Raw genomic sequence first — 24,191 nt, 5'->3', positions numbered from 1 at the left:
CTATCATATTCAAGTTGTTAAATATGTAATTGAATACAAAATACATTGAACATAGATCCTATTCACTACTTAAAAATCTAGTTTAATATATGGAAAAAGAATATAGGAACTACACAGTAGATAGCACATAATTATAATAATTCTTGTATCTTTCTCTTGTATCTTTCTCACAATAAGTAGCAATGGTCACTGTGTGATATATTTTTATAGCTGATTTTTACAGTATGAGCTAGGAAGGGGAAGACTTGGGCACGCCCACTTTCCCTTTGTGGGAGAAGTTGCAGGGAGGCCGAGCAAATGATCAAAACTAACTAGGTCTGGGAAGTTAGGATCACCCATTGTGTTCATCACTGGTACCCTTCCAAAGCAGATGGGCACAAGGTTGAACTTAGCGCTGGGTTAGAGAATCCTAAGGAATGTAAACATTTGAGTTATTTTTTAACAATTCAATGTTTATTAAAGAAAACAGTTTTAACGTTTCTGAAAAAAGGAAAAGATACACTTTAAAAGCTATTACTAGATATCAAAGGGGCAAAAAAAGAAACTGTGTGAAAGAGGCTGAAAATCGAGCTGGGATATGAAAAGAAAGGAGGTTAGCTAATGGAACTGATTAAACTTTTCTTGGATGAAGAAATGGTAGGAAGGATTTTTCTCCAAGTATGTGATGCTTGATCTAAGATCTGAAAATATCTTATGATAAGGTTTAACTTGCCAAAGTAGGTTGAGTAGGGTGAAGTTCGCTTTGTAAAACCATTTGCTCTGAGCCTGGATGAATAAAAGACTTTTCTCCCGTTTTCTTTGAATCTTTCGTGCATGTTCCTGGGTTCCCCATATTTTTCAGTTCTGGATATCACCACCTTCTCTTTGTGCCTCGTCTCCATCCTTCATGATCAATACTCAGCTATTGGTAGACATGAAGTTAAAGCACCTGATCTCAGTGATAGAAAAGGAGCTGAGGAGTTTGTGGAGACTTCTGCCTAAGAAGCCACTCAGAAAAGTCACTGCCATGCATGATCAGTGCTGGAGATCCCAGATCACACCCTTGTCACGAGAGCTTCCCTGGAGTGCAGGCTCTCACCAGGAGCCCTGGTGCAGGGAGACCCCAGTCTCGGGTAAGTTGAGGTGGTGGGTGATGCCCAACTCTCCAAAATGGGCTTTACTTTCCACGCCTGGCTTGGAAGTGAGCTAGCACGAGGGTCCACCATAAAGGACCTTTCAAGGAAGAGGAGAAACCAGCAAAGCTTTTAATGACACACACATGGTGGTGAGCCAGAAACTTAAAAAGAGTCCCAAATATAAAAATAAATTATTTGCACTGATAATTATTCTTTCCTCTACTACCTATTTTTTTTTCCTAGACTAGGTTTCTATTTTAATCCCCAACTTTCCAGGCTGATTTAGTTCAGTAAACCCAGGACATCTTTTTTATTCCCCAGTGCAAAGTTGTTACGTTCAAGGGACTTACATAGTTCCAAAGGCAGGGGGACAAGGGATGGAGTGAAACAGCACCACCCACACTGCCCCCTGCTGCACAAGCACTGCTTTTACATCAGCCTGGACCTCTGGAAACTGATAGTTTGGCTGTTGAAATTCAAAGGCATAGTCTTGCAGACATGTTTAATGACTTCCCTGTCATACCCAGACCCAAGACCAAAGAAATCATTTAGTATTTCAAAAGCATTATTCTATGACATGTGTTTTAATAACTAGTGAGAGCAAGTGATCGTCCCACACAGCACCTATTTTTCAAAACAATTTTGACTTTTTCCACCTGCTTCCTCCAGATGATCTTTGGAATAATTTTCTAAAAATCCATTATGACTGATCTCTTAGAAAAATGAGTCTTGTGAACTTTTTTTCTTGCTAAGCCATACAATAAGATGATGTGAATTTGGTTAGAGGCAGACTTTAGGGTACAGCAAAATGTTTTGCCAATTTTTACCATTTCTTACTCTTATTAGATTTGGGGAAGTTTGGGGCTTCTCCCACCCTGCAGAGCTGGGTGGCTCTCTGTGTGTGCCAGTGAGCTGTCTGTAGAAGCTTGCTCTCACTGTCCACGGGAGTGAGCATGAGGAGCCGACAGCTGGGGAGGTGGGTGAGGGGGTGCCCGTGGCCAGGTTGGGGAGGTCTGCAGGCAAAGTGTCCCCAGCTGCCCTGGGGCCGGCTTCCTGTCAGAGTCCTCTCAGCAGTTAGCAAGACCCAGGGCCTTTGATCAAGTGTGAGTCCTGGTTGCAGTGCCTCCAGTTTGGGTGTGCATGAAAATAGCGGGCCTCACGGGCAGTGTCCCACACGGCTGAAGAAGCCACGACTCCCCATCTCTCACTCTCCCCACAGGAAGAACGTCAGTCTATGTGGGTCTCTCTTGGCATTGACGTCTTCTGCCTTGGGGAAGCGTGAAGAAGTGAAACTGTCCTTACACTATTTAATACGTCTAATTCAGATTTTATGCTCCAGTGGTGAGCTAGATCTTCTCCACCAGACTCCTGGGTCCCCACAAAGGTATCCTTGTCCATGGAGATTGTCAAAACCAATGTTCTGTGGCAGGTGGTGGAGGACGAGGGGGGAATGATGGCAGAAAACTCTTCTGTCACTCTGCTGATGTTCCTCCATGAATCAGTCTTTGATGTTTTATCATCCCTCAATTGCAATTGCACATAAAAAATTAATAGTTCCAGTTAGATTATATTATGCACAGTTTTTTTTACTATGGATTATATTATTTATCATCTAAAATATCCTGTCAAACGTGTTTTTTCTCCTCTATTTTATGTCTTAGTGGAAGTATCCATCCTGAACTCAGCTACCAACTATAATAAATAAACTAGGAGTCGTTCTACAATCTCCCCCTTTCTTCAGTAGTCCATGCAAATTTGATGCCCTAAATAGTTCTTAAACTCAGTCTCCATTTTTCTTTCCTACACTGGCTGTCTCGGGTAAGCTCTCATAGTTTCTTGCCTGGATTGCAGATTCAACATCTCAATTTTTCCTCCTTCTTCATGTCTCAATAACTTCAAACTTGTCTTACTGCCTGCAGCAGGCTGTTTCAACTGAACATACTGATTAATCCCTAAGATAAGCTTTTTAATACCTATTGATTTTTCCCCTCTTCCTCTTCCTCCTTTCACCATGCATCTTCATGAATTGGTTACAGGTGTGCTTAGGTAATTACATCCTCCCCTCTCAGGGCCACAGCAAGGGGACCCCGACTTCTGCATTGTCCCTGGCTAGGGGCAGCTGCATGCTTACCTTGGTTCAACAGGTGAGCATGCTCATTTACTATGGATCACTGGGTGAATAAATGTGGAAAACACTAAACCAGAAAACTCAAAGTCCTTTCAGTGACATACAGGACCTACCATGCAAAGCTGTACTATATAATGCTTTTGTGAACATTTTTAAAAGCATATCCCTGAGCCCCAAATTGATGGTTTTAAAAAGTTACCTCAAGTAGACAGCAGGCCAACCTCACAGTATCTTAGTGCTTAAAAGAAAAATTGTTCCTCTGGGACAGATGCAGCCCTGAGTCAGATTGCAGGAATTGGGCCAGTTTCCCAAACTGCGTAACAATGCCTTCCTTTGAGGCATTTTCATGTTGTTTCACAAGTTATGCTTTCACTCTTCCTGTCATTACTGATTTGAATAACCCTCCCTATTCTCTTTCCTTTAATAACTTTTAATTACCTGTATACTTTCAACTCAAGTGTACCTGGAACCTGTAACTTTGCTTCCAACAAATTTATTGTGTACCACGATTACAGCCACTATCACACCGTTTTCTGTATATATAGTGTTTGCCTTTTCCAATGGACTAAAACTCCATAAAGTCTGATTACTTCTCAACCCAGAAATTGACTCCTGGGTATCTACTGGAGAGAAATAAAAACATATCCACACAAAGACCTGCACACAATGTTCTTATTGACACTATTCATAACAGCCCATGAGTGAAAATAACCCGCTTGTCCATCAGCTTGTAGAATGGATAGACAAAATGTGTTATAACCATACAGCAGACTGCTAGTCCACTGTAAAAGGACCAACCATGTATACATGCTATGATATGGATGAACATTATACACAGTGAAAGAAAGTCAGATATAAGAAATCATATTGTATTATTCCATTTATGTTATGTGTCTAGAAAAGGCAAATCTTTGAAGGTAGAAAGTAGATTGGTGATTGACTGGGATGGAGGAGAGGGAAATTAACAGTAAATATGCATAAAGGATTACTGGAGTAATGGAAAATCGAAACCTAATTTATTTCGATGGTTGAATAACTTGGTAAATTTACTAAAGTATCATTGAATTATACACTTGAAATGGATCAATTACACGATATGTAAAATATTCCTCAATAAAGTTATTTTTAAAAACTTAGATTACTTCTTTATTCAGCTTTGTAATTTTAACTACCAACCCAAGATCTGGCCCACATAAATTTTTTCATGCCTTCAGTTCTATGAAGTATTCAGCTTTTCCCCCAAGTTTTTCTAGTTATTACTTCTTCATTTATACTTAGAATATAGAAGCTTTATCTCCAATTGGTAAATTTCTGGTTGATATCAATAAAGTCACCCACGATTCCAGTCTAGTTCCATAAAATATTTTGTTAAGTGTTCGTTACGCATTTTGCATTTGCCATAGCATGTTCTGCTGAAAATGAATTATCTGAGATGATTCCTGAAACAGGAAGTTCTATAATGAAATAGAAGTTTGCAAAATTGCCTGATATTGCAATTTTGATCCTAGAGAGAGTCATAATAAAGGCTAGCAGTTATATAGTTTTACCTATGATAATGCTACATTTAAAAAAAAAGCCAAATTTGTAGTGGTTTGCAATAAAAAACATGTATTTTTCACTCACAGCTCTAAGGGTCAGCTGGACATAGGTCTAGTCACCTCAGGCATCATGCTTTCTGGTACCTGAGTGAAGGGGCAAAATCTACCCAAGGCAAGCTCTTTTCATGGTGAATGACTTGGAGGGCATGCTGCGCTAAACCACACAGGACTTACAAAACCTCTGCTTGGATGTGGTATATGTCATGCCCATGAATCAGAGCCTAAAATTAGTGGTGTGAGGAAATGTATTTTTCCATGGTGAAATCATAGCAAGGAAGGGAATTGAAGAAAGACCTGTGACCTTGGTAAGCAGAATTTTCTTAACTTATAAATGGAATTCACTCTCCCTTTTTTTCACAACAAATTTAGAATCCCAGATTCATGGATCATATTTTGGGAAAATGATAATATGAAATTGTAATTCTCAGCTCTGACTACATATTAACTCCATATGGGATAGTTTAAAAAAATATTGCAGTCCAAGCTCAACCTAGACCAATTGAAACAGATTTTTTGAGGGTTGGGGTCCAGGTATTGGTACTTCAAATTTTCCTTCATTTGATCCATAGATGTATATAAAGGGATTAAGAACTATTGCTGTAGAGAAATGGACTATGGCAGAATATTTTACATATTCTTTGCAAGAACACTTCTAACTAGACTTCAGTATTTATTTTTATGTCCCTTACCTTAAGTCCACTTTACTTCAGGCGTACTTTAAACTTTAGCTTCTTTGTTACAGAAAGACAGTTTTTCTTGAAGTTTAGAGATGGGTTTTACTCTAGTCTTGCAGCCTTACCAGGATTCTAAATTCCATTTTCCTTGGGATGAATCTGTAGAGAACAGCAGATTATAAATCTCTTTGTGTGATTTTTAGTGCCCTCTCTTTCTCTGGTATATTCTTATACAGAAGGGAGAATATATTTTGAGTCACAGATACATTATGATTAACTATTATGTCTCCCAGGAGGAACAGAACGCACAATATGGTCTCAATGTTCTATATTTGCATATTTTTAAAAATGCATAGCCAAGAATTGCAACATTGTTTCAGATATGCCACAGGATATTAAATCTTCTTGGCCTCAAACATTTTGGTCACCCCATAGGAGACTCTTGTTTTTATCACAAAAATAAGCATCTGTTATTTGGTTTGAGTTGTATTTATTGCTTTTTAAATTAGTTTTCAAATACTTTGAATATAAAACATTATTTAACAACCTACATTTAATGAGTTAGAAATTCCATTTATATTGCCATCTTACTCACATTTATGATTTGCAAATTTTGAGCACTAATATGTAACACCACAATTCAGGGTATGGAATAAGAAATAAATAAGAAAGTCTAAATCATATCAAAGCATATTAGCGATAAAAAGGCAAGAATCAATGCAAAAGAAAAGCACAATACATAAAGCAGGATAAAGTAATCAATAGCAGTAGATTACAGTATACAATTGCAGATGATCACAGGAAAATCCAGTGGAGTTAGACAGTGACACTGAAGAGGTACAACAAGTATCCACTGCAAACTAGCTTCAAACAAAGGATAAAAGAAATTCCAAACAATAATGGTGAAGCTTAACAGAAGACTATGGCCAAAAGGAAAGAATATCAAAATCATAACACTTCCTGAAGCATTTCAGAAAATAGTTTTTGGAAATGATTTTCATTTCGGACCACCAAAAAAAGGGGGGGAAAAGTGGGTCCTAAACTATATATTCACATAGCCTGGGTCCTAAACTATATATTCACATAGCTAAATTAGATATTACTACTTAGGTATTAATTATTCTGTAAGAATTTAACCTGGTTTGTTCCAGCTATTTATTTCTGTATTTTAAACAAATCATCACAGTTAGTGGATTAAAGCAACAGTAATTATTTCACTCTTCTGTTTCATGGTCCTGGGGGCTGACTGGTTCCAGTTCCGTGTTTCTCGCTCAGAGTCTTGCTCGTGGTGCCAGTCGGATGGTGGCTGGGTCTGGAATGATCTCAAAAGCTTTCTTTCTCACATGTGTCCACATGACATGGGCTTTCTCATATCAGGGTGGCTGAGTTTCCAGAATTAGCAGGCAGAGGGTACATCCCTTATAATGACCTAGCTTTGGAAGTCATCAGATGTCACTTCCACTGTAGTCCAGAGATTCAGAGGAGGACAGGCAGAGCCTATCTCTCAAATGGGAAGAGTGTCAACATTAGTTTGTAAAGGCATATAGGATGAACGATTTGGTTGCTGCCATCTTGGAAGTACCACCTGCCACAGGGATCTCTAATTTCCTTTTAATTTTACCTTGTTGCAGGTATTAAAATATCCATCTTGCACAAAGGAAACATCAGAGTTTACCTCAAAGAATTTTAATATGAAGCTTGAAGTTTTGGATGCTCATAGGATATGAATTGGAGAGGATCTCCTAAGAGTTTACCTAGCTGTTTAAGGTCGGAGAAAGACAGTTGTCAGTCTCAGACCGGAACATTTACTACTCTTTCTCTCATTCATTACAACTCAGCCTCAGGCTTTAAGGTCCTCTGAAAGTCCAAGCTGGTGACCACCTCACGGTCTTTGTTTATATTGGTTCATTTATCCCTTTAATCTTTGCATAGGAGGCTCCTTCCCATATTTTAGTTCTCAGGGCATGTATCAGTTCTCCCATGACAATCTTACATACAGTGGTTCCACCTCATCCCCAAGTAGTTTTAACTTTTTATCATATTAACTTCTTTTCTTGATTTTGTCTACACTCCACCCCATCCTTTGCATTAGATTGAAATCTCAGTGAAGGTAGCTGATCATGTCGTGTTAGAAAAGTGTCTGTCACAGAGAAAGAATCCGAAAAAGGTTCACGGAGGAGTAAACAAATAAATGCTTGGCTAAACTGATTCATCCATGAATGCTTTTGGTAGCTTTAATTTGGGGGACATCTTTGTCTTTCTTAAACGGTCATGAAGCAGACAACCTGCAGGTTTCAGGCACGCGTCCCTCTTCTGTTATTCTGAGGCCACCCAGAAAGCAATCGATTCTTCCATGTGTTAGCCTGTAGTTTAAAAATTTGAAAACAGGGTCCTGTCTCATTTATATCTTCACTTTAAAGGTTGGGTATACTTTTAAATACTTTTAATGTGACAGGTTTCTAATTCTCTTGTCATCTTTGACACATTTCTCTGGAAGTTTTCAGTTTAAAATGACCCTTTGAAAGTGTCTGCTCCCAGCAGAACATAATACTTTAGGTAATGTCTCACCAGCTGAAGACATAATGGGACAGCACGTCCTTTGTTAGGGGTTCTATATTTTTACTGATGCAGAATAAAATATTGTGCCTCTTCTGAGGAAACATGTTTCACACACACACACACACAAAACCCCACAAATGTATATTTCCATTTTTAGTTGTGTAACTTTTCCCAAAGCCAAAATCGGAGGCATTTATTTTGTGAAGTGTCAGGTATTAAGAATTTTAGGGCCTTTTAAAACTGACATTTCGGAACCAAGAAAACAAAAAAGTTATTCTAAATAGGTTACGGTTCTAAAATAAATCCAGAGGATTGACACAAAATGAGATCATGCTGTTTTCACATCTGAGATCAAAAGAAGCTTCCAAATAATTCATAAGGCTTCTGATTTAATGCCATATGGCTGGCGTCTCTGAAATAACCAGCTTGAACTTCCTATTTAAAAATGATAAAGACCTTCAAAAACAGAGATGAAAGTAATAAAACCTAAAATTGATTAACAACCAATTATTAGAATCAGTTAAGTCTGTAATAATTATTCGGGTTAACTGGTTGGGTTGTCTCTCTTTTCTCACAGCTCTACCCAATTTTATCTCTAAAATTCTGTAATTTCTAGAACTTTTGTTAAGATTATCAGCATAGTAGTCAGACTTTCTGGATTCAAATCACAGGTTCACCACTTACGATGTTACTGATTTTGAGGCAAGTTATGTGGCATCTTCATGCCTTAGTTCCCTAATCCGTAAAAGAAGGGTACTAATAGAATCAAATCAGAGGTGCACTTGTGAGGTGGGAAGCCCCATAAAAAGACCGGCAGGACCCCCAGGCAGGGCCACTACTCTCCTGCCAGCACCATCTGGTTCCCTGGCCCAGCGACTTTATCTCACTTTTTGCCTCTGAAATGGCTAACTTCTAGGAAAATGGGCTCACTCCTCATTGGCCCATTTCCCTCACTACTGAATGGTTATTTCTCTCCCTCCTGATTGGTCCACTTCCCTCACTCCTGATTGGTTATTTCTCTCCCCCCTGATTGGTCCATTTCTACAAACCCTGTTCCTAATTAGCCAACTATTGTTATACTTTACTTGCATATCATGTTGCGAAGTGTAAACTGGCAGCCTATAAAGGCCTGTGTAAACCTACAGACGGGGTCCAGAGCTTGGAGTGTTAACTCCTCTGGGCCCACTGGCAAAATAAACCTGAGTTCTCCACCTATCTGAGCGCTACTTGGTCTCTCGCCCGGATGCAGGTTGCTGTCACACCTGAGCTGTCCGAGCTGTAACACATATTTTCTGCAACACTTAAAGGGCTTCAAAGATGGTGTGTAGGACTCAGTAACTATAAAGCAAGTGCTCAGTAAAAGTGGGTTAATAAGAATCATGTGATTATAGAACAGAACTTTATAGTTTGCTTAAAAATATTGACATGTAATTCTTTCTTCAGCATCTTCCTTCTTGGCTAAGAAAGCCACATTCTCAGCAACAGAGTATTAGTTCTGCTGCTCCAGTGATAGGAATTTACCTTTGGAGAAATCTGTAGTGTCCTCACCACCATCATCACCACCACTGCTATCGTGCCTCAAACCCCCGATCTCTCTAGTAAACCCTTACTACTGAAGTGTGTGTTTGCAGACTGACAACATGAGTGTAACCTGGAGTGAGTCAGAAGTTCAGAACTTTAGCCACATCCTAGATCTACTAATTCAGAATCTGCCTTTTAATAAGACCCCAAGTTTATTCATATGTTTATCGATATATAAGAAACTGTTATGCATTTACTCAGAGGCTGTAACTCCCACCAAAAGTCTGATCAAAACAGTAGATCTGTGTGCATGAAGTAAGACCTTCTGAGTCCACTAGTAAATCCAGGTGTTCAGGTTTGGAGCCAAAAGTTAGTGGTGCACTCTGGGATTTAAGTTTCTCATGTTTTACTGTACATGTTTGGATAGTACATTAAGGAATACTGGAGGGATTAATGGGCAGTGTCTGAGGCTGGAAGCTGATCAACGGACCTCCAGCTCTAGACATGGGAAGAGGATCTGAACTGCAACCAATTAGATAGTAAACAGAGGAAAAGGGTATTGTAAAGTACTGTCTGTATTTTTTTTAAATGCTTGGTACATTTTTAACAGCAAATAAAGCATTTAAAAAAAGAATAACCAGAAGACAGCCTAGAACACAGGAGACACCAAATAAATGTATGTTGAAATCAACTAAAAAGTGAAAATAGAAAAATATAAAGAACAAGACAATCTTCTGGGTTCAGGGGGCTCTACGGGGTGGTAACAACAAAGAGACAATTATAACAGGATGGAAGGAGAGTTAGCTCAGGGCATGTGAGATCTCTTAGGGGCGCTTCATCCAACTTGGGTTCATATGGGTGTGAGAGGGATGTCTGTAAATGAGGACATCTCACCTGAGTTCAAAGGTACAGCTGATGCTTACAGGGATGGTAGGGAAAGTAGTGATATTCCAGGAGAATTAGTGTAGCCTTTCCTGTGAGTCACACAAGACAAGGCGGCAGCAGGAGATGTCCTTGGAGAAATATCAGAGTCCACAGCATGGAGGTTCCTGCATGATATTCCGAAGAGCTTGTGTATAATGGGGTGATAGTACAAGTGATTTTAGATGAGGCTTTGCAGTGTCTTAATGAGGAAAATGCAATGATTAGGTTTTTAGTTGCATATAATAATGATAATAGTAGTAGCTAATGGTATTATGTACTGGCAATGTATCAGGTATGAGATACATATGTATGTACAGTTATTTTTCATCTTAATAAAATGAAACCCTATGCATTAGGGGCTGTAACTATCCATATTTCAGGGACGAGAATGTGTGACCTTAGGAATGTTAATTTACCCAAAACTATGTACCAAAGTGCCTTGCTCACAGTAAGAACTAGACTTTTGTTGTTGTTGTTAAAAAGAAAAAAGAGGCCTTACCATAGTCAGAACATTGGGCAAGATGCTAGTTTGAGCCATCTTTTCAAGGCTTTCATGAATGAAAACACATTATGAGTGAAAATGAGTTTCTTTGTACTTTTTGCCTCTAACTGCCTCGTGGCCTACCTTCAGCTCCCAGGAGAAGGAAAAAGCCAACACTTCTGTGGGATAGAATAAATGACCTCAAGGGATTTAGACAGTAGTGCAAAGAGAGAGATCAGGACTTCACTAATGCGTGGCCAACACAATCGAGGTGCGGAAAAGAACCCTGGCCTGGCTCACCTGCGTGTCTCGTCCTCAGGACGGTCTTGTCCAGTCTGAACCGGCTGTCCCCGATATCTGGTGCCAAGTGCTCAGGTTGGGCTCTCAATTCACCCCCATCCTGGGAATTTCACCCTCCTTTTGTTTTTCTTGATCCATTTTCTTTATGCTGTCTCTTTCTCTTCCTTGGTTTACTTCCTTACTTGAAGAACACCTCTTCCAATAATTTACTTAAAATTTGTCCTTGGGAGAAAAGTTTTCTGAGATCTTAAATATCTGAAAATAGTCTTGTTTTAGCCTCATACAATGTTTTGGTTGGAAGTCATTTTCCATCAGAGTATTTTAGATACTGCTCCTTTGCCTTCTTGCTTCCAAGGTCACTACTGAGAAATCTCAAGTCATTCTGATCTGATCCTTCTCCATGTGACCTTAAAATTTTTTTCTCCAGAAGTTTCTTAAATCTTCATATTGTGCATGGTGCTATGATATTCCATAACCATGTGCTTTTTGCAGCAGAAATTGGTGTTAGTTTATTTTCCTCAGTTGTGACAGCTTTCAATCTGACTTGCACATTCTTTGGTTCTGGAAAACTTGCTTATGATTCTTTCCTTTTTAAAAAAATTTTTCCTCTCTCATCTCCTTTTGGAAGTGGTAAGGCCGATATTCAGGATTTTCTGATCTGATCCTCAGGTCAGAAATATAATTCGTTTTAATCTCATATTCTTCATCTCCTTTTGCTTGATTTTCTTTAATATTTCAACTTTATTTAATGCTTCTATTGAGTTTTCATTTCTATTATGTTTTAAATCCCGAGTTCTTTTTAATTCTTGAAAATTTCTTATATTTTGACATCAAGGTTGTACCATCTTTTCTCATATTTCTAAAGATATTAACAACAGCTTTTTAATCCCTGCATAATTTTTGTTTCCACACTACTTGTTTTTTATTTATTTTGATTTTTTTTAAGGTTAGAGGCTTTCCTTAGATGTCTGATAATTCTTGATTGTCAGCTTATATTTGACAGTAAAAATATTTTTAAAAACTGACATCAAATTCTGAACCCAGAGAGAAGCTTGATAACCGTGGCATTCACTGGAGGCTGATCTGAGTAGGGTGTTTAGTGGGTGATTTCTCATCCAGTATATTTGGGTCGTTCTTCTTGACTGATCAATTCTTGCATAAAGAGTTGTAAACCCTTGTTTGCTTCAAACTCTGGCTCAAAGAGTTAAGTTATGCTTCCAGCATTTGAAAGAATAGAAAGGTAGAAGGAATGTGAGATTTCAATTTTCAGCATTTATGCTTTTTTCCCCCCTGACTTTTTAATGATACTACATATTCAGTTATTTTATATAAAATTGAATTATTATATTCAAATTCAAAACATTCTGTTTACCCTTTCAAATTCAAGGCTGTTTACCTTTTCAAGTAGCATTGAGTGGGGTAGTGGAGGTAGACTAATGATTCTAATTCCTTTTCCCCACATATTTCTCCTTGTTTTAGTTACATTCCTTCCCCATCAGGTGAGGCGAGGATGTGCTAAGGGATATCCTTACTAGAACAAGACGTCCCAACACCAAGTCTATTACCATTAATAGATACCAGTAACTATAGATAATAAGTTCTCCTAGGGTTGACATTTAATAGAAAAATTATGCTTGTTTAACAGAAATCTATTTATAAATATGCATGTGTGTTTAAGTTTGTAACAATTTTGCAATTATATTGCCTGATTTTTCTCTTTTTTACTTTAAAGCAATCTATAAGCTGAATATAGTCTATAGAAACTGAATGTCCAAAAGACAAAATATTTGTAAAACTCTGGCAGCAAGTAACAGCAATTTATAGGCATGCTGAGTACCTTGTGAATTAATGCAATTAGAACTATCAAAGACTAAGATAAAAGCACATGAATGATACTGATTAAGTTGTGAAAGCAAAACTATTTTAATAACAACATCTTCTCTGTTGTTAACATGGAGAATTGTGAGAGTGAACTGTGTAAATTTTCGTTTAAAGTAGTAATAGACTAAGAAATCAATATTATTGTGGAAATTAAATTCTGTAAATTATAGAACATTTGCACTCTATGGAGTTTTTAATTTAGAATGAAAACTATAAATAAAATTGTATAGAAGAGGAATTTTAGAGAAACACAGGAAAAAAACTGTTTTATACTGAGCTTTAAGTGACACAGAATGCTGATAAAACAGAAGACACTGAAAGTAATCATTAGAGGAGGCAGCAAATGTTCTCCTATAAGCAATAGTTGTAATATTGTACAGAGGGGTGGATGAATAGGGAGTGAAATTAAATGAGATTGCACATCTCTCTCTCGCTGTTTCAGAGAGATAGGCATTTTAAACTGGATCATGAAATGGATTGGGAGCTAAAAGGAAATCTGAGATAAATGAGAAGGCAAGCATGAGATTTAGTGTAATATGAATTCGTACAAAAAGCTCCTGCACAATTTAGGAAATTGAAGTTGAGATTTGCTCATGTTACTTCAGAGCAAACAAAATGTGAATTTAAAAGGAGTCAAACTCAAGGGAAAAAAGCAGACCTTTTGCAGTACAGGAAAGAGGTGGCCACCGGCCTATGTATGTATGTAAAATGAGTGGAGATGAGCTGAATTTTCTAAGTGAAAATGATTGGGAAAAGTTGATGGATGATCAAAGAGATGTAAATGAGCTTAGAAACCTGAGCTTGAAAACCTTCCAGATCAAGAAGAAGTTTTGATTTTGATGTATCTAAATAGTGTATAACATTATTTTAATGAACTCTTTTGGTCATCTTCAAATTTTCAGGGAATATGGAGTCAATTAGAGATAATATAGCACAATGAATTCATACGTTTCAGGAAAATAAACTTTCTAGACACACTATGACTATCCGAGCTACTTTGAAATAAACAACAGCAACAAAGGCATAACACTTCCTACTCTCCACGGAGTTAGAGATTTTTTTGGATATAATTGCCAGAAACACAAATTAAATTGTTGTGAGTAAAAAAAAAAAAATGTGAATTTATTCTCTCACTTCAGTGGTTTGAAAGGATACCGAATTCAACTACAGACAAGTTCCACCCAGACATTAAAAAGATACTGTTAAGGGTCTGTACTTACCTCTCAGCCGCTGAACTTTGCTCCTGTCTTTGTGTTGCCTTCATTTTCTGGGAGGTTCTTTCCATTTTAGTGGGATCGTACACCTGCCTTCAGATTCAAGTAAGCCTTGTGTCCATGGTTCACAATCAAATGGATGCTGAAAATAAAAACAATAAAAGGGACAAATACCACCTTGTAAATTGTTAATTAAGGAAGAATAATAACTCCCTGTCCTATTTTCTTCAGCTAACCCGGTCCCTTTGTTACAGGCACCTCAGAGACATTCTGGGTTCAGTTCCAGAACACCACAATGAAACCAATAGAACAGTGAAGTGACTCACACAGAGTTTTTGGTTTCCCAGTGCATATAAAAGTTGTGTTTATTCTATACTGTAGACCATTAAGTGTTCAGTAGCGTTATGTCTAAAAAAAATAGATACCTTAATTAAAAAATACATTATTGCTAAAAAAAATGCTGACCATCATCTGAGAATGCAGGGTTGCCACAAACATTCAATTTGTAAAAAATGTGGTATCTGCGAGGCACAGTAAAATGAAACATGCCTGTGCTTTTACTACTGGAGAGCGGTGGGAACAGTGGGATAGATGGCTCTCCACAAATGGAATAACCTGCTGTCGGCTAGCAGGTCATGGCCACATGCAGCCAGTGATCAGCGAACACCAACAATGGGCCAGGTACTCGGCTATAGAGGCGCATGGGTGAAAAAAGACACAAAGATTTCTGTTCTCATGGAGCTAAGGAAATTAGTTATTCAAGAAATCAGAATATCAATAATAATTATAAAAGTATATACATTATATATTTTAGAAGGTGACAGGTACTTTGCAAAAAGTGATGGAGCTGAAGGAAAGGGTTTGAAAGTACTGGGATTGGGAATAAGGGGGGTGGTAATTTAAATACAGTGCCTAGGGTAGGACTCCCTGAGAAACTGATGCTCAGGTGAGACTTGCATGCACTGTGGGAGGTAGCCACGGAGATGTCTAGAGAGTAGCATTTTGTCCAGGCTAAGTCAGGAACCTCTCAGACATAGTAAAGGAATAGCATGAAGGCTATTGTGGTTAGAATTGGAGAGTGAGGAGATGATGTCAGAAATCACAACTCTTGTTTTCTTTTTAATTTTTTATTATGTATACTTGATTTACAATATTGTGTTAGTTTCAGATTTACAGCAAAATGATTCAGTTATACATATATATTTTTTTCAGGGTCTTTTCCACTATAGATCATTACAACATACTGATTTTTAAAAATTGAAGTATAGTTGATTTACAATATGGTGTTAGCAACTCGTTTTTGACTTTAATTTTTATTCTGAGTAAAATGTGGAACCTTTGGAAGGTTCTGAGCAGAGAAATGACATAATCCAAATTCTGTTTTTAAAAGATCACTCTGACTACTCTGTTGATGGGCAGAGAAGCAGGGAGATCAGTTAGTAGGAAAGTGAGTAATCCAGGAGAGCACTGATGATGACTCGGACCCAGAAACTTCCAGAGCCTTCTGGTTCTTGAAGAGACAATGAGCAAGCAGAGAACACGTGTCTTCTAAAACCATTTGGATTACAATTTCTTTTTAATTTGACTGATGTTTAGTGGGGAGAACAATGCAGTGTTTTATCCTAAACAATTATAAGACTTTGTTACAATATACCTAGTTACTAATAATGTAGCTAATCATGGGCTTACTAATAACATTCTACACAAGTATACAGGGCTCTCTTCTATCATTTATTTATACAATTATATTCTTCATTATTCTGTGAAATAAGGAACCCAGGTATTACCAATGTCTTTTTCTAAACAGAGAAATGGATGATCACTATAATTAAGTGCCTTGGTCAACTCAAGAGATCTTCAAGAATTCCAAGTGTCAAGCAACACTGAAACTGCATCTATTCTATCCTGCTATTTCCTCTAATGTAGTTTTTTTTCTATTTAACGTGCTATTTTCAGAGAATTTATGCACTTGTCCATTTTCTTCCCACTCACTCCTTTTAGCACCTACTGAGTTTACTCTCAATGTTTTGATTGCTCTTTGAAGAACAGCTCCCATGGTCAGCGTTTCTCACTTCTTTCTTCTTTCCCCCTGTGGAATTGAGAACATTTGATGGAATTTTTTTTTCTTTTTGTCCTCAAACTCTCTCTCTCATCTTGGATCTAACCATCTAATCTTGCGTGTTAAAGGAAACTGATTTCTAGATTTTCCTTTGAAAGCCAGTGCACTACATTCATATAATTTTAACTACAACACCCGTAACAGCCAAGTTCAGCTCACTCCCATGCATACAATATCTTTAGGAGATGTGTACTTGAATGCTTCACCACTACTGTAGGAATTTTAAGTACCTTAAGAAATTTAACATTAATTTTATAGATATTCTTAAAATTTGCTATTCTTCCCATTTCTGGTATCTGACTCTGACATTAGTGGTCTCCATTAGTTCCTGATTTCAAAATGTTGAATTATCTTGGATTCTAGTAGGTTATGCCATAACTTTTGTTGATTTTTTACTTCCAAACTACTCTCAGAGTCAAACTTTCTCCTGTATTTTCGTTTCCATCTATCTGGACCTGACACTCGTTAGCTCATACCTGATTTACTTTGACAATATCACTGATGATTTCCTGGCTTCAAGACAATTTATAATACTTACCTACATACTGCATTCAGAAAACCTACGGTGACATTTTCCCCTTACAGCATCAAGTCTAAATAGCTCTGGTTCTCAATTTCATAAATAATTTGACATCGATTTACTTCTAAAAATTTCTTTTCCCAATCCCCAGAGTTTTCTGATTTGGTCAGAGGAAGGGAGAAGGGAACTAATGTTTGTGAAATGCCAATTATATGCTGGTCATATGAGACATGACCATATGGAAGGAGATCATAAAAAAGAGACTTTAAAAAGTACATAGTAAATACACGGTGTAGTCACTGCACAGAGAAGTTGTTAAAGTTGATATGGCAATGTGACATGTTTTAGAGGCAATAGCAACGGGAAATCAGATGGCAAATGCTAGCACAACTAGTCCATTTGTTCTGTCTCTGGCAGTGTGGAAGGATGAACTGGAAACATACATAAACAGTACAAGAACATTTTCTCCTGTTAAGACTTTTGGGTCTTCAAAGTTGTAAACTGAAACAATATTCACATGCTTAAACCTGAGTCTGAGCTGGCAATGAGGATGAGGCAGACCCATAAGAGAATTCTTGGTCAGTTCCCAGGTCAGTGCTTTAGTCAGATTTAGATAAATTACTAAAAATTCAACATAGAAGCAGGTACATTTGAAGAATCTAGTGGTTTTAATGAGGATGAAAATCAGGTTTTTCACACTTATTCAAGAAAATTTTTAAAAAAAAGAAAAAGAGAAAAATCTCAGTAAGTTTGGAACAAATATATCTGTGATATCCAGGGTCTTTTTGCAAATCACCATTTAATATTTAGCATATGCTGTTTAATATTTCCTTTAAAATTTATTTCCTAATAAAATCTTGTAACAAATATGTGTGTGTGTGTGTGTGAAAGAGAGAAAAAGAGACACAGAGGGAGACCCCAAAATTTTCAAAAAGTCTGCTCTCCACAAAATTGTTTTGTGAGAAGATTGAAGAAAAGTGTATAGAGGATAAATCTATGACAGCATAGCTTACATCAAGGAAGTCATTAATAACACAGAAAATTGAAGCCAAGAGCCTGGACTCAGATGTGACTAATCAAAAGACTGGTAGCTCTTCCCGGGTACTTACTAAAACTGGAAAGGCATGGGATTCCCACCATAAATGGGTTGCAATTTGAGTCCCTTTCATCTGAATGGGAGGGAACAGCCTCCTGATCCAGATCCCATGACTGAGTTCTCTGTGGATGTGGCCACCACATGCTGCAGGGCTATTCCCTGTCCAGCCGGCTGTGGGAGCAGCCACCAGCCGGTGAACAGTGCACCTAGGAGTTTCTTCTGTATTAAGAGCGAGGGGACAGCCCCTATTTCATCACCTTATTACCATGAGGTGGGAAGAGCACTAGTCCTGAAAGCCAGCAAGCCAAGAGAATGTCAGAGTTCTGCTGTCATTGAAAGCAATGAGGGAGATTTAAAAACAGAAGAAAAGTGATAAGGGAACAATAAATAGACCAGTTAAATAAGCTCTCTTGCGAAGGAGAGCAAGCTTCTATTTTTCTGTAAAGCTTCCTAGGTGATATTAATATAAATTGAAGTTGAGATCCATTGTTCTAAATGGAATAATAGATTTTAATATGGATTTTAAAATATTCTAGCACATTGTGCTTACTATTTTCATACTATTTAAATACCATGTATGAAATCCACAGTATTATTTTTTCTGTATAGATTAAAGGCACCTTAACAGCAGAGACTAGTTTTTTGTTTTTGTTTACTTTTTATGTCTGGTATATTCTTAGTATCCAGAACATTGCCCGGCATATACCGATTTCTTAGAAATATTTACTTTATGAATATTCATGATTGAACATATGATTGCATAACTCCGTATCTTGTTTTTCGGTCCCACTAGGATTAGCTCAGACATCTACCAGCAGGCTGTTTTCTCTTTGCCTCTGTGTATTACACGGAGTCTGGGTAAGTTACTATAGGAACACCAATAAAACAACTCTTTAGAGTGTCTCTTGTGAGGATCCCCTTCGAAGCAATCAGTACCAGGTGTATTAGTTTCCTGGGGCTGCCATAACACAGTACAGCAAACTGGATGGTTTAAAACAACAAAATATGTGCTCTTACAGGTCTGGAGCCTAGAAATCTGAAATTGAGGTGTCAGCCACACTCTCTCGGAAAGCTCTAGCAAAGAATCCTTTCTTGCCTATTCCAAGTTCTCTGACCCCAAGGTTCTTTGGCAGCCTAACTCCAGTTTCTGCCCCCATCTTCACATAGCCTTCCTCCCTCTATATACCTCTGTGTCCTCTTCTACTTATGAGAATACAAATCTTTGGATTTAGGCTTATCCTAAATTCAGGATGATTTAATCTAGAGATTACTAACTAACTACATGTGCAAACATCCTATTTCTAAAAAGAGATCACAATCTGAGGTCCTGTGTGGACATGAATGGCGGGGGGATGCAATTCAACTCACTATGCTAGGAGAGTCAAAGAACTAATTAGAAATTGTCCCTGTTGAAGGGTAAAGTTTGTGTTAGTACCATGACAAATATGCAATAGGACAGCTTTGCAAAACAATCAGGGAACTTCTATTTTGAGTCATCAGCTAAATGTACTGCATTTCAAGAGCCAATAGAAAAATGGGAAAGCATACCAAATAGTTTTTGTCTTATTATTTTTGCAATTCTTTGTTTTGCTTCAGGGAGAACATTAGAATTGTTTGTTCAAATGATCGTTGAGTATCATGTATGCGGATGGAGATGTTGTTTCTGTGTATAAGAACCTCGTTAGGCAGATTCTAGATTCATTCTAATGACTCATAATACAATTTTAGCTGTAAAAAAGCATTTTTACTATGGCAAGGGAAGAATATTCTTATAGAAAAAAAGTGTCTTTAAAACAGATTCTGTAACTCAACATTCAGGAGTTTTCAGGTTCACAGATTATGTTCATTGTACTGGTAAAAAATGTATGCTGCAGCATTAAGGATTCTAGACTATAGTGAGATTTCTCCCTAGAAGTGGAAAGTAAAATTACAAATAGTGTTATACAAAGACTCACTGTCTTTTATCTTGTAAAACATATCTGTGAATTAGGAATAATAGACATTTAAGAAACAGGTGTTCTTTGCACACAGTTTATGTCACAATACAAAATTTGAGACTTCTTAGGTCATGAAATTTCTTTCTCTTTATTATCTGTAAACAAAAAAAATGAGAATATTGACTCTGAAATGGTATACACATTTCACAATTGATCTTATTAAAATATTAGTAAAATCAAACTGTTACTTTTCTCATGAGTAAATATGAGTAAAATGTTACGTGAGTGATTTTTATAATGCAAGCATACCCTGTTTTATTGTACTTTGAAAATATTTTGGGGTTTTTATTTGCAAATTGAAGATTGTGGCAACCCTGCCTTGAGCAAGTCTATTGGCGCCATTTTCCCAACAGTATTTCCTCATTTTATGTCTCCGTGTCACATTATGGTAATTCTGACAACATTTCAAACCCTCCACCGGCATAAAGATTATGACTTGCTGGAGGCTCAGATGACGGTTAGCATTTTTTAGCCATAAAATATTTTAATTAAGGTATGTATGTAGTTTTTACAGACATAATGCTATTGTACGCTTAAAAGACCACAGTATAGTGTAAACATAACTTTTCCATGCATTGGGAAACCAAAAAATTTCTGACTCACTTTATTGCCTTATTTGCTTTATTGTGGTGGTCTGAAACCAAACCCATAATATATCTGGATATCATCCTGTATCATCCACACCAAATAATGCCTGTATCATCCACACCAAATAATGTATAATTATAATAATAATAATAATAATAATAATAACAATAACAACAGCAGTAAATATTAATATTAACATGCATTTATGGAAAATAATAGTTTACTAAAATCAGGCGTATTTTATAATAGTTATGATATGTAACTTCTGAATATAATATTTATGTTAAAACTTCGATTAAGCATATTATATTTATACAGATATATATTACAAATTTTGTATAGCTGAATTAAATAAATCAAAAGAGTAACTGCTGAGTAGACCTTCTTTCAAATGGATGACTTTAGGTTAAGTTTGCTCCTTACTGTTTCCTCCCACAAGTAGAAAGAAGTAACTGATGGAGTAGAAAGCAAAGGCAATATGCTTTAACATGTGCCTAGGAGCATTCTGATTAGGAAGAACAAGGAATTTTGTTTCTAACTCTTACAGCCTGAAGCTTGCTATAAATACACAGGCAGCATTCATTTAGGGAAACTAACAAAATCACATGGGGACTCTGTGGAAAATCAAACACATTGTGAGAATTGTATTGACTGCAATTTGTAAGATAAAGTAGGACATATTTAACTTCCCCTGCAGCCTGAAATAATTTGTAGTGTTGAACAATATCTTTATTAGTGATTAGATGGAAAAGATAGGAGCATGTGAAACCCAACATTATAATTTTTGAAAAGAAAAAAAAACCCCAGAGAAGGCGGAGACTTATAGAAAAATAAATAAATAAATAAATAAGCTTGAAATTATAAGTAAAGGATAAAACTGAACTTTAAATGTAAAATGAAAAAAAAACAAACCACAAGATATTTATTGCCAGTTTCAAGTCTACACAAAAATCAATTTTTAGACCCTCACAAAGTTTATTTAACATCATAGAAGGAACAAATAATTGAGTAAGGACAGTTTTTTCCTTCCTTTTGTTAAAAAAAAAATACAATCTATTTTCTCATTCTATGGGCTCATTTCTTTTTTTTTCCCTTTCCCTCTACTTTGCCGATATTCCTCTTTTAGTCGGCCTTTAGGATTTAACATTTATTCTATTTCTCTACTTCTGTTTTTCTTCCCAAACTAGGATAAACCAAATAATTTTTGTCTTCTTTTTCCCTCTAATTTTATATCTGTTCCCAGAAGTAAAAGTTGTCTGATGAGATTATGAAAGGACATAATAGAAAGAATGTTCATTGGCTTATTGCAAAAATCAAGCAGAATCTATGAGTTCACGCCACATAATTGGTATTCATTTAAAAGAGATTACAGACTACTTCAAACCTGCACGTGGAAAAACTCTAATCAGAGCATCTCCACTACACATATGTCCATTCTTCTCCCTATTCTTAAAGTTTCAAAACCCCAAAATTAGGTTTAAATGTAATTTTAATTAATCTAACACATTTTAAATTCATATTTATTTAACACACATATGAATATGCACATACATAAAAACACTAAATATCTTTTAAAAACTGCATTGTGATTAAGAACTTCTGCTTCTTCGTGGGATGGGGTGGTTTGAATCAGATCAGCATTCCAACCAAAGAAAACTAGAAAACCCAGATAAAATTGAGAAGTCATGTCTTTAAAGGCATCAGATCTTTGAAGCGGCTGACGCTCCAGAGATGAAAGACCTTCAGAGAGGTGAGCAGCCATCTGAAGCCACTTTTATTCCGGAGGACTTGGCCATTTCTAATTCTGAACAGGTGTCCAAGAACTGGACCTTTATATTGGCAGAAATCTATTAGTAGTGCACAGAGAGATTCTGGTGGGAACTTGGGCTCAAACATGCAGAGCATGTTCCAATCTGGGATTTTATAAGAATGGAACCTAAAAGTCTAAGCCAAATTCTAAAATCAGGCAGAATTCTCTCAATCTTGTGAGAAAATTGTAGAGTCAGGTATTGATCAGGGGAGGAGTCCTAGAAACTAGACTGGTAGTTTAAAAATTCTGAGTGACCAGGAGCAAATCAGGTGTACACGTCTTTCCTTGGATCTTTCTCTGTGTGGAGTGAGCACAATCTCCATCTAGGTTAAGGTGATCAGCCTCCACTCTCTCTACTTAGCAGAGGGAAGGCTTAAGCATCACTCAAGGAAGTTAATATCATCTGAAGACTTTTAAAAACACAATTACGTATCATCAAAAAAAAATTACTAAGCATACTGAAACCATAGGACCAAAATGAGGAGAAAAGCACAGTAAACTCGGGTCCGCAGTAATTTATATTAGAATTAGCTGACAAGGATTTTAAAATAGCTTTGATAAATATGCTAAAGGAAATAAAGGAAAAAGTAGGGAATTTCACCAGCACACTAGCATCTATGAAAAAGAATGGGTTAGAAAGAAGCAGAGAAGTTTACCAAAAATATACAAAAGTCCTGAACAGACAGTTCGTACAAGAGGGTTTGAAATGACCAATAAACATGTGAAAACTTATGAACTTTATTTTCTTCAGAGAAATGTAAATTAAAATCAGAAGATGCTACCGCTACACACTCACCATAATGAATACAAAGAAAAAGTCAGAAAATAGCAAGAATTGTGAAGCATGTGGAACAACTGGCATAAACTGCTGCAATCACTTAACAATTTGGTGGTGTCTTACAAAGCAGAATAGACAGATGCAATTTGATCCAGAAGCTCCACCCCGTGGAATCTGTTTAACATATATTCAACAAAAGATGCATGCAAAATATTCAACACAGCTCCAATCATACTATTCAAAAGTTGAAACAACACAAAATGCCTTTTTAGACTTGGCATAGTGTCTAATAATAGTATTCTATCAAGCAATGAGAAAAAGTGAACAAAGACTACACAAATCAACATAGAAGAATCTCAAAAATAAGGAGGAACAAATAAGCCAGATACTAAAGAGTACATACTCTAGATTCCATTTACATTAAGTTAAAATAAAGGTAAAATTGATCTAAAGTGTTTGCATGCAGGATAGGTGTTTTTTGATTGGAATGGAGCATAAGAAACAATTTTGGGACATTAATAATGTTCTGTTTCTAGATCTGGATGCTAGTTATGCAAGTGTATTAACTTTATAAAAATTAATTAAACTATAGACTTATAATCTATACTCATTTCTTTGGTTATACTGAAACAGTTTCACTGAAAATAAAAATAATAACTTATTCAAAGTCTTGAAAAATTTTAATAAACACAAGAGAATTTATTCTACCAAAGTAGTGCTTTTACAGTGGTCCTATTCAGACTTAACACTACAGTTATTTCTACTGGTGAGACTAATACTACGTGATCTATTGCCTACATTTTTGGAATTACTTTTTAATTTCTTTGTACAAGTTATTTTGGAAAATCAGAATTATTACTTTATTTTAAGCTAGTTCACCAATATTTG

The 24,191-nt window shown here is 36.7% G+C and overlaps 1 long non-coding RNA gene across 5 annotated transcripts in view; it reads right to left on the bottom strand.

Annotated features, from left to right (window-relative positions):
* Positions 1–1,678: 1,678 nt before the first annotated feature.
* The window catches only part of LOC140701161 (uncharacterized), a 31,253-nt gene continuing 8,740 nt past the window's right edge, over positions 1,679–24,191 (bottom strand). For 2 of the 5 annotated variants that reach the window (XR_012080072.1, XR_012080073.1), the window contains exons 2-4: positions 14,402–14,537; positions 5,531–5,674; positions 1,679–2,637 (exon numbers count right to left, since the gene is read on the bottom strand). This is a non-coding gene — a long non-coding RNA (uncharacterized lncRNA). Of the gene's footprint in view, positions 2,638–5,530; positions 5,675–11,300; positions 12,515–14,401; positions 14,611–16,403; positions 16,460–24,191 lie in introns of those variants that run through there. The other 3 variants (XR_012080074.1, XR_012080071.1, XR_012080070.1) reach the window with 3 other exon arrangements.

The sequence above is a fragment of the Vicugna pacos genome, chromosome 14, assembly GCF_048564905.1.
Source record: "Vicugna pacos chromosome 14, VicPac4, whole genome shotgun sequence".
In the NCBI taxonomy this organism is placed as follows: Eukaryota; Metazoa; Chordata; class Mammalia; order Artiodactyla; family Camelidae; genus Vicugna; species Vicugna pacos.
Note: the sequence above shows the minus strand (reverse complement) of the source record. Positions and strands in the feature narration are given on the sequence as shown.